General features: G+C 42.7%; 1 pseudogene; it reads right to left on the reverse strand.

Annotated features, from left to right (window-relative positions):
• Window positions 1–9784: 9784 nt before the first annotated feature.
• On the reverse strand, window positions 9785–10663 carry LOC136539166 (probable small nuclear ribonucleoprotein F; annotated as a pseudogene).
• Window positions 10664–12096: the final 1433 nt, after the last annotated feature.

Here is a 12096-nt window from a genome sequence, read left to right on the forward strand (position 1 = left end):
AGGTGGGTTGTGGTGTAGTGGCGGTCCTAACCCGTGCACGAGGCTAGGGTGTCGTCGCTGCAGCAGACCATAGCTAGGCGAGGTTGGCCTACGCAGCGGGCGGAGAAGGCGGCATGCGGCGCACATGGTTGAGGCACGGCGGCTGGCGGCCCTAGCTTAGTGCCACGGAGGTGGCGGAGATGGCGACACGCGCGTGGCAGAGCTGACCCACAACGCAATGACCAGAGGCAATACGAACGCCAACAGCCCCCCATGTCGCGCGGAAAGGTCTATACAGTTTGTGAGTCTACGACACCGTGCTGTGCGTGACTGTTAATTTCACGAACTTTGCCTTTTAGATTAACGTGCGTATTTAATTTTACAGTATTGTTATCTTATCATGCGATCCGTGTGTTTTTAGTACAAAAGTTTAGTTGTCTCGTAGCAATGTATGGGCACGCTACCTAGTCACTTTTTATTTACAAAACACAATGTAAATATAGACACACTTATTTCTATGAACGTACGTACACATCCTATTATCATGAGCATCTTCGAAAGACTGGATGGAACCAGCAGGTCTCGATATTATTTAAGTCACCACAGATGCCTCGTAATTGATGGACACGTCGTCCATGACTAAAAGAATATAGCACTGTTAAATTCTAAAATAAATCTAGAAAAATATGACCCCTGCATCAAGTCACGAACTTGAATCTGGATAAGTATGCTTCACCACAACAAGGAACGTTCTAGTCATCTCAGCTATGACTGGACTTTACTAGGAGCGTGTAAGTCATCTAGATTTTGAATTGCAAGGCCACGATCGATCCAAATTACAAGCAGATGGGCTAAATCATATAAGTTGGCTCATAAGGCCCCATTTGAATTCATCCAACTACAATTAGATGTGTTAGCTAGAAAAAAACACACCTAATAGCCAATTGTTAGCTGGGTGGCATGTAAGATATTAGTTGGTTTATTATCTGAGAATCTAAATATATAGTATCTCTGTTCCATTTTATCTAGCGCATTAGCATATCAAGATTCAAACTTTAAAAACTTTGACCAGTAATTAGGCTAATAATGTTTAACTATATTATAACATAAACTTTATATGATTAGATTTGTAAGGAATTATACTATCCAATGATTATAAGTTTACAAGCATAAATAATATAATATAAAGCAAATGAATGATCAATGTGTAATTTAGGAGATCATGTTATTCTAACTTGCGCCGGATAAAATAGAACAGAGGGAGGAGTATCTTAGCTAATTTTTAACAGCTAACTATTAGCTATATGGGATCTAAAACATTAGAGCAGGTGTGTTTATCGACCACTTCAGCTTATAGAACTTTGGGAGGGGTTCAAATAAATAGCCCCTAATTTTTTGGTACTGTAAGCTATGTTCATGTATGTCAGAGACCCTGGTGTTGAATTTTGGATAAACCTCACATCTGATAGCAGGTTGTTTTGACTTTCTACAGTATTCTTGTGAAATTCACGGTGCACCTTGAAGGGACCGTGACGCCTAAGAGGTGGGGGTGAATTAGGCAACTTAAAACTTTAACTCTAAACAATGGTCTCTTTTTCTAAGTCTAGCAAAACCTATGCAATAGAGGAACTATCTAGATGTGCAACTACGGTTTTCCTATTGAGTTGCTATCTCTACCGCAAACATAGTAAAGTAATCAATGTAAATGCGGAAGCTAAAGAGCAAGGTAGAGATATGCAAACTCCCGTCGACGACTCTGGTATTTTTACCGAGGTATCGAGAAGTGCGCAAGCTTCCCCCTAGTCCTCGTTGGAGCCCCTCGCAAGGAATCCCTTACAAGGGCCAAGCTCCCGGTCGGGTAACTCCATGGATAGCCTCAGGCCTTCCCCACGCACAAGTGGGTCTCCGACGTGCCTTCCGGCAAGCCTCTCCCGGATGCTCCCTGCCGTCTTCACTATCAAGCTTCCGGCCGAAATGCCGCGGGCCTTGTTCCCTCCGGTACACGACCACAAACGCGGTTGGTGTGATCTCGCAAGACTTTAAGCCCCTCCGATGTACAACACTTGTGCTCGCAAGCACGGGGTGGCAAGAGGTATGCAAACCTCACTAAACACTAGGCATACACCTAGAGCAAGCGCATAAGCGGTGGTCTAATCAACCTAAGCACTTCGCAAAGCACTTATGCTAATCACCTAATAACACACTAAGCACTATGCATGTGGAGATCACGAAAATGATGTATCAACACCCTTGGTATGTTTCCTCAACTCCACACACCTCAAATGGCCGGTTGGGGGTTGTATTTATAAGCCCCACTGAGAAAGTAGCCGTTGGGGTCGAACTCCCGCGAAACTGCTACTGACCAGACGCTGAAACGTCCTGACCGGACGTGTCCAGGTCGTCCCGACCGTTGAGCCGACAATACACTGATCGGACGCTAGCCAGCGTCCGGTCGCCTACCACCGGACGCGTCCGGTCGCAGATGTGCCGCTCTAGAACCTTTCTGTAATCGATCGGACGCTGCGTTCCTATGTCCGGTCGGTTGCCGCCAGCGTCCGGTCCTCGCGTCCGGTCGCCTATCTGCCGAGCCACTGATCCAGCGTCCAGTTGCGCTTCCAGCGTCCGGTCCAGCGTCCAGTCACCTCTGCGGGCTCGTTTCTTCACGATTTTGCGTACGGCTTGGTTCCAATCTTCATGCTTGGACTTTGCTTGATCTCTTGGGTCTTCTCTTGTGCTCCTAAGGTCTTGCTTGAGGTGTTGATCATCGGATCATCACAGTCGCCTTTGTCCAAGTTATGTCTTGCACCCTATTGAACTACAAAACAAACACTTGCAAATTCATTAGTCCAATTTGGTTGTGTTAGTCATCAAACACCAAAATCCAAAGTAAATGGGCCAAGGGTCCATTTCCCTTACAATCTCCCCCTTTTTGGCGATTGATGCCAACACAACCAAAGCAAGCAAATAATAAGAATTTTGGAAGTTAAAAACTACCTACTTGCTAGGATGCTATGCAAAGGGCAAGGTTATATGAAACTAATTAATAGATACCAAATGAAACTTTACTTAAAAGCTTGTCTTGCCCTTGCAAATGTCCCCATGTGATATTATGGATTAAAGCCTAGCTTTCTAAAAATTCTCCCATTACTTAGACTCCCATAATTCACTTTCCTCCCTTTCTCGGACCATTACTACTTGTAACTAAATGCTTGTCTTTGGTCCTTCAAATTCTCCCCCTTTGGCATCAAACACCGAAAAGGAAGACATTAGAAGCACAAGGGAGGGTCAAACTTCGTGATCCTTTGTGTAGAGAGAGAAATGAATCACAAATTTTGACTCTCGCATTATATAGACTAAGCTCCCCCTAAATATATGCATACATATGGTAGAAAGCAAAGCATATGCATAATTAGCAATTTATTGTACAAGAGAGTTTAATCTATATAATGCATGGAGAAAGCATGTAAATATGAAATGGAAACAACAAGATGATGCCAATAGAAGAGTGATGCTTAACTCCAGGGGACTCCAATTTCCATTACAATGAGACTACTACACATGTGATAGGTTTGAAAAATTGATACCATTTGAACAAGTGATAGTCTCAAAGCATCCAAATTGTAGAATTACTCCCCCTAAATATGTGCACACAAATGTTGAATACTTGTACCATTTGTGCACATTGATTTAAGAATCAAAATACCACTTGAAAGATGATATTTGGGAGAGATTATCTACAATTTGGACTTTGGCACATATTTGATAAATAATTGTAAAGCAAGCTATGTGCCATGCTTCTAAACAATTTTAAACCATGTAGGTTTGCTCCAAGGGTTGATAATGAAACCGAGCAAGCCTACCATATGATATACCTATTGAATGCATGACAAAAGATTAAGCATGTAAATGCAATCATAGGCATGAAATATAACTAGATGCTTTAAGAGTATATCAATTGAAAACAAAACCAATTGAAATGAATACTAATTTGAAAGTAATGACATCTAGTTACCTAATATGGGAAGGGGAATTTGGGTCCATAGTATTCACTAACCTACTTGGCAATGACTTTGTCCATCATGATGCACCCCATGAAATGCACTCAAACTTTGCCAAGTCTCCAAATTCCCCGACGTCCGACGGACTTCTCACTTCCCTTTTGGGATCCAAACCTTCTTGGTGCTCTTCATGTTTGAAATGATTTCCTTTGGCACCCAAAAGCGTTTGACCCCATTGTTGGCTTGCTTGTTCACCTTGATGGCCACCACCTTGTCATTTTTCTTCTTCTTCAAGAGATAAGGTGTGGAGGCCTTCTTGTCCACCATGTTGGTGTAGGTGTTGGAGAACTTGCTTGTTTGCTTTTTCTCCTCCTTCTTTGCTCCTCCCCATTCTTCACCTTGCACTCATAGGACTTGTGGCCTTCCTTGTGGCACACATAGCAAACCACGGTTTGTCCTTCATCAAGCTTCTTCACTCCCTTGACGGTGTTATCTTGATGAAGTTGAGCTTGCTTCGCCTTGCCTTTTAATTGAGTCAAGTCCTTCATGAGGCGAGCTACTTCTTGCTTAAGTTCCTCATTTTCCTTTGCAACCTCTTGTGTGCATGTATCTACAATAACTTTCTCAACACAAACTTGGTTGCACAATGGTGAGTCTAAACATAAATCATTGCAAGAAGTAGAGGCATCCCTTTTAATGATAGAACTTTTCTTTTTAGGTGCCTTGGTGGGGGTATTTTTGACGGCTTCAAGATTAGCAACTTTATTAGTTAGCTCATCACACTGTTTGCACATGATTTCCAATTTAGCAAGCAAACTTTGATAATCATTTTGTGAGCTAGCTAACTTTTCTTTTAATTTTTCATTTTTCTTTTCAAGTTGCTTATCATTGATTGTGCATTCATTTGTTGTTGCACTAGCCTCAAGTTGCTCAATTTTAGTAGATAGTTCAACATTGAGATTTGCAAAGTTTTCATATTATTCAAGCAAATTCTTGTATGCTTCTTGTGAACTACCTAGCTCTTCTTTTAACCTTTTGAGCTTCTTTTGTTGACTAGTGCAAACTTTAGCATATTTACAATTTTGTTGCACAATTGTATTATAAGAAGGCAAATCATCATCACTATCGCTCTCACTAGAGGATGAGTTTTCATTACCTCGTGCCATAAGGCACACACGAGAAGAGCTTGATGATGAGTGCTTGCGCCCTCACCTCTTGAGATGATCTTCTTCACTTGAAGAATCATCCCATGACCTTATTGATGTGAGGGCTTTGTTCTTGCATGCCTTCTTCTTTGCCTTGGGTGTGGGCTTATTTGGACAAACTTCCACAAAGTGCCCCAACTCACCGCATCCATAGCATCCTCTCTTTCTTTGCTCGTTTCTTTGATTAGTGAAAACGAGGTCTTGAATTTGTATGGGCACACCCTTGACATTGAGCCTTACGATCATCTTGTCCACCTTTTTGATAAGTTTGATTGATTCTTCATCAAGGTCGGAGGTGGAGCAGGAAGATTGATCATCATCACTTGATTCTTGTTCATCATCATCATCATCCTCATCTTCTTCTTCTTCACTTGAGGAGCTTGAGCTTGAGCTTGACTCAACTTTCTTGCCCTTCATCTTTTTCTTCTCGCTACAAGCGAGAGCTTTGCCTTTGCTTGATGAAGATGCTTCTCCTTGACCCATCTTATGTGACATTTCAAATGCCACTAGCTTGCCAATGACAATGCCCGGGGTCATGGTGCTCAAGTTCTCCATGTTGTGAAGAATGGTGATGATGCTTGCATATTTCTTTTGTGGTAGAATGGAGATGATCTTCCTCACGATGTCCGCATCATCTAGCTTTAATAATCCTATTGAATGGAGCTCATTGATAATTAGATTCAATCGAGAATACATATCACGAACAAGCTCATCATCATTCATAGCAAAGGAATCATAATTTTGCTTAGCTAGACAATGTTTTTGCTCACGGACATTACTTGTGCCGTCATGGAGCTCTTGGAGTTTTAACCAAATTTCATGTGCCGTATTTAAGGTGAACACTTGGTTAAACACATCCATGCTAAATGATTCAAACAAGCAATTCTTAGCTCTAGCATTAAAATGCATTTCTTTTTCGTCAGTCTTTGTGGGCTTTTTAGGATTCTTAATGGGTTTCATCCCATCATGAGTGATTCTCCATACACCTAAATCAACCGCCTCAAGGTGGCAAGCCATTCTAGCCTTATAGTAGAAGAAGTTAGTGCCATCAAATTAAGGAGGCCTAGCGGTATCCATCCCAACCACTCTACAATAGCGTCGGCTCAACGACCGTTAAGCCAAAGGTCCAAATATGAGCCAACCAGCTCTGATACCAATTGAAGGGACTGTGACGCCTAAGAGGGGGGGTGAATTAGGCAACTTAAAACTTTAACTCTAAACAATGGCCTCTTTTTCTAAGTCTAGCAAAACCTATGCAATAGAGGAACTATCTAGATGTGCAACTACAGTTTTGCTAGTGAGTTGCTATCTCTACCACAAACGTAGTAAAGTAATCAATGTAAATGCAGAAGCTAAAGAGCAATGTAGAGATATGCAAACTCCCATCGATGACTCCGGTATTTTTACCGAGGTATCGAGAAGCGCGCAAGCTTTCCCCTAGTCCTTGTTGGAGCCCCTCGCAAGGAATCCCTCACAAGGGCCAAGCTCCCGGTCGGGTAACTCCATGGATAGCCTCAGGCCTTCCCCACGCACAAGTGGGTCTCCGACGTGCCTTCCGGCAAGCCTCTCCCGGATGCTCCCCGCCGTCTTCACTATCAAGCTTTTGGCCGAAACACCGCGGGCCTTGTTCCCTCCGGTACACGGTGGTGGCCACACCACAAAAGCGGTTGGTGTGATCTCGCAAGACTTCAAGCCCCTCCGATGTACAACACTTGTGCTCGCAAGCATGGGGTGGCAAGAGGTATGCAAACCTCACTAAACACTAGGCATACACCTGGAGCAAGCGCATAAGCGGTGGTCTAATCAACCTAAGCACTTCGCAAAGCACTTATGCTAATCACCTAATAAAACACTAAGCACTATGCATGTGGAGATCACAAAAATGATGTATCAACACCCTTGGTATATTTCCTCAACTCCACACGCCTCAAATGGCCGGTTGGGGGTTGTATTTATAAGCCCCACTGAGAAAGTAGCCATTGGGGTTGAACTCCCACGAAACTGCTACTGACCGGACGCTGAAACGTCCTGACCAGATGCGTCCGGTCGTCCCGACCGTTGAGCCAGCAATACACTGATCGGCCGCTGGCCAGCGTCCGGTCGCCTGCCACCGGACACGTTTCGGTTGCAGATGTGCCGCTCTGGAACCTTTCTGTAATCGATTGGACGCTGCGTTCCTATGTCCGGTCGGTTGCCACCAGCGTCCGGTCCTCGCGTCCAGTCGCCTATCTACCGAGCCACTAATCCAGCGTCCAGTCGCGCTTCCATCATCCGGTCCAGCGTCCGGTCGCCTCTGCGAGCTCGTTTCTTCGCGATCTTGCGTACGGCTTGGTTCCAATCTTCATGCTTGGACTTTGCTTGATCTCTTGGGTCTTCTCTTGTGCTCCTAAGGTCTTACTTGAGGTGTTGATCATCGGATCATCACGTCGCCTTTGTCCAAGTTATGTCTTGCACCCTATTGAACTACAAAACAAACACTTGCAAATTCATTAGTCCAATTTGGTTGTGTTAGTCATCAAACACCAAAATCCAAAGTAAATGGGCCAAGGGTCCATTTCCCTTACACACCTTTACGTGCACGTAATTTATTTGAACCTCACATCTTACTTTAGCCGGGTTTGAACTAAACCAAACCTCCCCTTCTCTTGATCGCAGAAGCTAGAAATTTCCACATAGCCGCAGGTACTCTGCTAGGGTGGCCTACAGAAACTTCCACCAGCTGCCTCTACATTTTTTGCGTGCGTTGGTTTCATGCTCGGAAGGTCAATCATTGAAGCCATTTTCTTAATTAGATAAGTTATGGAGCGCCATAGGGAGAAGAAGGACCTACATATAGTTTTTATTGACTTGGAGAAGGCTTATGATAAAATACCAAGGAATGTCATGTGGTGGGCTTTGGACAAACATAAAGTCCCAACTGAAGTACGTCGGGCTCATTAAGGACATGTACAACAATGTTGTGACTAGAGTTCGAACAAGTGATGGAGACACAGATGACTTCCCGATTAGGATAGAACTACATCAAGGGTTAGCTTTGAGCCCTTATCTGTTTGCCTTAGTGATGGATGAGGTCACAAGGGACATACAAGGGGATATCCCTTGGTGTATGCTTTTCACGGACGAAGTAGTGCTAGTTGATGAAAGCCGAACAGGAGTGAGTCAGAAACTAGAGTTATGGTGGGAGACTTTGGAGTCCAAAGGTTTTAGACTCAGTAGAACTAAAACTAAGTATATGAGATGTGACTTCGGCACTACTATTCGGGAGGAGAAAGATATTAGTTTGGAAGGTCAAGTAGTGCCTAGGAAGGATACATTTCGATATTTATGATCAATGCTACATAGAGACGGGGATATTGATGAAGATGTTAGCCATAGAATCAAAGTAGGGTGGATGAAGTGGCGGCAAGCATCTGGTGTCCTATGTGACAACAGGGTACCACAGAAGCTAAAAGGCAAGTTTTATAGGATGGCGATTAGACCTACTATGTTGTATGGTGCAGAATGTTGGCCTACGAAAAGACTGACATGTTCAACTAGATAAGTGTCGACGGAAATGCGTATGTTGCATTGGATTTGTGGTCATACAAGAAGGGATCGTGTTCGGAACGATGATATACGTGATAGATTAGGGGTAGCACCAATTGAAGAAAAGCTTGTCCAACACCGGTTAAGATGGTTTGGACATGTCCAACGGAGACCTCCGTAGGCACCAGTGCGTAGTGGAATCCTAAGCCAGGATAGTAACATGAAGAGAGGCAGAGGAAGACCGAAGTTGACTTGGGTAGAGGCAATAAAAGGAGACTTGAAAAGATGAAATATACTCAAAGACTTAGCCTTAGATAGGAGTGCTTGGAGGACAGCTATTCACGTGCCTGAACCATGATTGCTTCTGCTGGGTTTCAACTCTAGCCTACCCCAATTTATTTGGGACTTAAATGCTTTGTTGTTGTTGTTGTGGTGGTGGTGGTGGTGAGCACTGAGGCACTAAGGCACTGACACACATCGACCCAGATCCATCGATCACGTAGAATAGAGTGGCCTCTATCCACTCGGCACTGCTTTTTTCCCCCACCGCGAGCTGATCAACTTCCTCGCCCATCTGGCGAATTGGCAAAAGCCGATGAGAAAAGATATCGAAAGCAGCGTATGGCCTGCACTGTAGTTTGCATCCATGATCCACTAGTCCATCACGCGCGCGCCGGCAAATCACCTGGTTAAGGCGCACGGGAAAAATATGTTTAATCTTTGCATAGAAACAATATTAGGAGTCAAATGTAGATATGTCAGGTACAAAAAACAAAAGATTGGAGCACAATAATTAGCATACCTTGAGCCTCATCATACTTCACATTCAGATAATCTGTGGTAGTAGGCAATGAGGCAAGAGTTGTTCAAGAAATCTGATACCCCTCACATTCAGTTGAATGATAGCATTGTCTAACTGAAAGCAGTTTTAACAGCACCTCAAGCCCTACTGTCATCATGTTTCATCACTCAAAAGACCATAAGCTCGGATCCGGTTGGTGTAGTTGTCACTGGGATATTCAAACATACATGTCAGAATCATATTACATTTATCAATCTAACATGGATCGCATCTTCTCACTCTGCATCCTCTATCTCTACATCCTCTCGAACGGCTAGGAGATACAGAACGCTGTTGCACCTGTATGTAGATGTAGAAACATAAAACTGAATCATACAGGGGCCAAATGATTATGCAATGCAACAGGGCCTAGTCTGATCAGATACTATCGACCGAAGATCCAGTTCACAGCAATTTAAGTTTTGAAGAAGCCCTAGCCTTCCTTAACATGTAACTTGAACAACACTAGCATAGTACTTTCCAAGTATCAGAAGTTGGAATAGGGCAGCAAGATGACAGGATGTATGCAAGCTTTTCCCAGTTCTATATCTAGATTTATTACAAAACACTACTACTTGACATAAGCTAGAAAGAAAGGAACAAGAAACATTACCTGATTAGAATCTCTCGCAGGTTTCCAGAGAATTGCCCATCAACGTACTCCTCAGTGTTGGCAAGCTGCACACAGTAGGGGAAAAAGGCAGCAATGAATTTTGTATGTCATTTAGACCCAATTGATGATTAGCTATTCATCTAAAAAGTATTCAATAGACAACCACTCTAATAGTATGACAGCCAAACTGTCAAATTAGTACCTGGAGATTCATATAGGAGTCCACCGAAGCAAGATAACCTGGGGATGTATAATAAAAGTTTTTCAGTTTGATTAAGAGCAGGGGCAGTATATGGAAAATAAAATGTTCTGGTTCAAACCGAATATAAAAAGGAGATATTACCTCTTTACTCCATACCCCACTTGAGTTTGAGACTAACAGGGTTCCCTGTCAAGTTGTTCAGGAAAGATTTTGGGTTAACTGGCACAGTCTGCACAAAACGAGAGTTGATTAGTGAGCACGTATACCATAAGATCTTCCTTTATTATAGCTAGCAAACATAAATAACAAGACTCTCATTCTTTGGATTTCTGTAGTTCATTATTACTAAGGCCATTGGTCAACTAGATGATAGATTTCTGCCATTAATTGGAAGGTAGCCATTTACAACAGTCTGGTGCGTAAAGAATATCACAAAAATATGGCATGCATGACATGATGCACCCAGTGGCTCAACATTTAACTGAAAAAATAGACCAATAATACAGCACATATTAAGCATCATGGCAGAAATGTATAAACAGGTCAACATTTTAAATCTCATTATCGAAGTCACCTTGGAAGGAGACAGTGAGACACTCATCCATTTATCTAGTCAAGCATATTACTGTTAATAAAATTTAATATATTTGTTTCATAATGCAGAAGAGCATGGTACCTTCCTGCTACAAACCTGAGGTATAAAAGGTACTCTATCTGTAGACAAATATATCAATGAGAAAACTATTCTATAAAGCAACTTAAACATCTAGATAAATGCTGATTTATAGTCTCGGCACAGCCGTAAACAGAAAGACAACTTGAGGGGTAGTTGTACCTGTATCTCTGAAGCCAAAACATAGCAACATGTACCATTTGAGTACCAATTCAAATTTGAGGTTCATCGAATTAAGACACGAATGTATCAAATCAAATGTTTAAGACTATGTGTGCTCTTAGGAGGCTTAGAGCCTGCTTGGCGGCTGGAACTGTGCCACCCTGAGCTCACGACAACCGCAGCCGAAGTGTAGAAAGCAATATCCACAAAAACATACGAAGATGCCCCCAGGAAAAAAAGAGCATAAAACACAAACAGTGATAATAATGGCTGCATATTCTCAAACGGTATAGCTGAGAAGAGGATATTTGGTGTCAAGCAACATTGGCACTGACATATTCAGGAAAAAAGTTGCAAAATAGCAATGGCATGTAAATATTTTCAGGTTTGACATATATGAATACCTCACTCGCAATGACAAAGAAAAAAAACATAAAAGAGTGATAATCATGACCGCCTCTTGCAGGCCGTCCATGTTAGCAAAAATCACATCGTATATTTCAGATAAAGATATTTGTTTGCAGCATCATCAGCATTGACGTATGTTCAACCAACAAAAACGCAAAATAGCAAAGGCACAAAAACATGTTCAGGTATATTAAAAGCACCTCACAGTCATCATCACATCATCAGCAATGGCATATGCTCAGACTTAAATAAATAAAACAGCACCCTAGTCACACACTTATAATCCAGAAAGAGACACATAGAGGAGATTGCAATGGGATCAGCAACAGAGGGGGCACCACGGTCACAACCGTCGGAGCCACCCTAAGAGGCGGCGCAGCGCACAGATATTGCAGTTCACCAAGTATACATCATCGGCAAGGGGCTGTGTGCTCAGTAATAGAATAACCAATAAATCGTATGAAGCAAAGACATCATTGACAATGGTTGT

Source organism: Miscanthus floridulus, chromosome 2 (genome assembly GCF_019320115.1).
Source record: "Miscanthus floridulus cultivar M001 chromosome 2, ASM1932011v1, whole genome shotgun sequence".
In the NCBI taxonomy this organism is placed as follows: domain Eukaryota; kingdom Viridiplantae; phylum Streptophyta; class Magnoliopsida; order Poales; family Poaceae; genus Miscanthus; species Miscanthus floridulus.